The 3,153-nt window shown below is 43.7% G+C and overlaps 1 non-coding gene across 1 annotated transcript; it reads right to left on the reverse strand.

Moving 5' to 3' along the window:
- Positions 1–497: 497 nt before the first annotated feature.
- LOC137764487 (small nucleolar RNA SNORA17) lies at positions 498–628 on the reverse strand. Its single transcript, XR_011073992.1, has one exon. It is a non-coding gene; the product is annotated as a small nucleolar RNA SNORA17 (small nucleolar RNA).
- Between the last annotated feature and the right edge of the window lie 2,525 nt (positions 629–3,153).

A 3,153-nucleotide genomic window follows, 5' to 3' on the forward strand; every position in this document is an offset into this window, starting at 1 on the left:
ACTAGGGTTAGGTCTTTATCGAGATCACCATGGCAATCTGTTTTGAAGTATGAAAAGGGCCTGTTGAAGGCCAGCTAATAAAGAGAAGGCACGTCCCCAGGTTTGGCACATAGACTGGTATCTGCTCCTTTCTAAAGACAACACTTTCTGTTTCCAAAGTGAAACTAGATAAACAAATTTTATTTATTTATTTATTTAATAATTTTATTTATTTATTTTATTTTTGGCTGCGTTGGGTCTTTGTTGCTGAGCATGGGCTTTCTCTAGTTGTGGCGAGCAGGGGTTACTCTTCGTTGCGGTGCAGCCTTTTCAATGTGGTGGCCTCTCTTGTTGTGGAGCACGGGATCTAGGGCGTGCGGGCTTCAGTAGTTGTGGCGCACGGGCTTAGTTGCTCTGTGGCATATGGCATCTTCGTGGACCAGGGCTCGAACCCGTGTCCCCTGCATTGGCAGGCGGATTCTTAACCACTGCACCACCAGTGAAGTCCTTTTCTGTCAAGTGTCAGACTGTCAATCCTCCAGACGTCCACAGGCCAGAACACTGAGCGTAGACAAGCCTCTCTTCTCTCCGCCACCTAATGACACAAATGTGACATGGCAGCCACATGTGCAACGTCTCTAGGGGCAGAACAAATTTTAAATGACCTGATAAGGATAATCAAATAGTGTATTGAAAAGTTAAAGAATGACTATTCCCCAGAGAGTTAAATGATACTTAAGATTACCTTCACTGTATTTTCTAATGTTAAAGATTACTTTAAAGGATCCTATAAATATAAAAATAGTAAAATAAAATTATGTAAAATAAGGTGAGATTATTCCCTAAAGGTCAGAAAAAATATAAAGGATGAAACTAAATGGCTTCTGGACACTGTTGGCAATGACTAGTTCGTTTCTAGTATATGGGTGCCCTGGAAGAGATGGAGCGTAAAGGAGGGTCTAGAACTAGCTCTTCCCCATCTCATCTCAGTGTTCCTGCTTCCCACCCTCTCTCCCCTACTCCTCCTGCAACAGACAGGATGGGTTTGCAGAACATCACCTTAGCTGGAGACCCAGGGTGAGACGGGAGAGGGACCTTCCTGTTCTGTGTGAACAGCAGCTGCAGAGGAGACATCCCTGGTGCCCCTTCTCCTCCCACCAGGCTGGTGGAGACTCAAGAGAGATGACAGGTGGGGAGTGGCCTTTCCCTCCCTGGGACGAGGCTGTGGTCTGTGTGCAGCTGGGGACAAGGGAGTAGGGAGAGGGGGGAGGGGGACCGCGGCCCTTTCCCCACACTTCTCTGTGCACTGCAGGGACCTCAACCAGCAGGTTGGTAGGACCTGGAAAAAGCTTACCTCTGTTGCTGCCTCAGGCATTCGCAGAAGCTCCATTAATAGCTCTGGTACCTTTGGCCATCCACTCTCAGAAAAGACAACGAGATTATGTGTGTCAAAGTGCAAAAAGAAATCTAAGTACATTTACAACATTCTTCTCACCTCCCCTCTATCCTCCTGAAGATTCTTTGCTTGTTCCTTGGTTACCAGGCTTTGGGAATACTGAGTGGAGGTGCCACACTGAAGGAACCAAGGTAGAGGATAGAGCCCTCTCCCTAGGAGAAAGCACAAGAAGGAAAATCTAGGAAGGAGGAGGGGGTTGGGAGGAAATAAACAAGTCAAACATGAGAGGATATTTGTCTTTCTCTGACTGATTTACAGATTATATTCCGTTAAAAGTTATTACAAAATAATGGCTATATTTCCCTGTGCTGTACAATATATCCTTGTTGCTTACCTATTTTATATATAGTAGTTTGTGTCTCTTAATCCCATGTCCCTATGTTGTCCCTCCCCTCTTCCCTCTCCTCACTGGTAACCCCTATTTATTTTCTATATCTGTGATTCTATTTCTGTTCTGCATATACATTTGTTTGTATTTTTTTGGATTCCACATATGTTTTACAATCTTTCTCTAAGGAGGCTATTTCTCCACACTGCAATGAATTAGGACATTGCCTTAAATGAAAGGAGGAAATAAAGTACAGGATAGGTACATGGGATCATGGGTGCATATGGATGACAACTTTCTTCAGCTGTGATGCTTGGAATAGTAATTCTATGCACTTAGCACTTAGTTCTTAGTATACTTCAGATGGAGTTTGGGAAAGACGGTAGACAATGCCCATCTTCTATCCAGAGATTTGCAATGCACATGAACTTTTTTCTTTTTTAAAAATATTTATTTATTTTGGCTGTGAAGGGTCTTAGTTGCGGCACGCTGGATCTTCGTTGTGGCATGCAGGATCTTTAGTTGGGGCATGCTGGCTCTTAGTTGCGGCCTGTGGACACTTAGTTGCGGCATGCATGCAGGATCTAGTTCCCCGACCAGGAATCGAACCCGGGCCCCCTGCATTGGGAGCACACAGTCTTACCCACTGGACCACCGGGGAAGTCCCACACACAAACCTTTTATAATTCTGCAGTAACCAGAGGTATTCTTCTCAACTAGAAGTCCCATTGAACTCACTTTGGGAAACAGTCTGATCCAGGAGGGACTAGACAGGTTTGTGTTGACATTGAATACATTTGAGTGAATTGAAAACCAGAATCTGTAACCACAGTCAGAAAAAAAAAAAAAAATCTCTGCAGGACTAAATTGCGTTACTTAGAAGATTTGCTGGATGATACTCTGCTTTTCCTTTTAATAGCTCTTTGATTTTTTATCTGAGTTTTATTGTGATTACTTTAAGAGCGTGCTAGGTACCTTGAAAGGCTTCTTTCCCAGCCTCTGAGCTCTCCTGCTGGTTAGGTGCCTCTTCCTCTAACTCAGCAGCCCCAGGGGGATTTTCCCATTTTTCAAGTTGCCTCTTCCTTCTTTTTTGCTTTCTTTACCCAGAGTTTGTTTTGAACGGGTTCTCGCTCATTCTTTCTTACGTGTTACTGAAACCATGCAACCCAGATTGGGACTTGAACCCACTGTTTTTTTTGTCGTTGTTGAATTTTTTGTTTTTTAAACTTTATATTTTAGGACTTTTTTCTTTTTTAAAAACTTATTATTTATTTATTTATTTATTTTTGGCTGTGTTGGGTCTTCGTTTCTGTGCGAGGGCTTTCTCTAGTTGCGGCAAGTGGGGGCCACTCTTCATCGCGGTGAGTGGGCCTCTCACCGTCGCGCCCTC

The sequence above is a fragment of the Eschrichtius robustus genome, chromosome 4 (assembly GCF_028021215.1).
Source record: "Eschrichtius robustus isolate mEscRob2 chromosome 4, mEscRob2.pri, whole genome shotgun sequence".
Taxonomy (NCBI): domain Eukaryota; kingdom Metazoa; phylum Chordata; class Mammalia; order Artiodactyla; family Eschrichtiidae; genus Eschrichtius; species Eschrichtius robustus.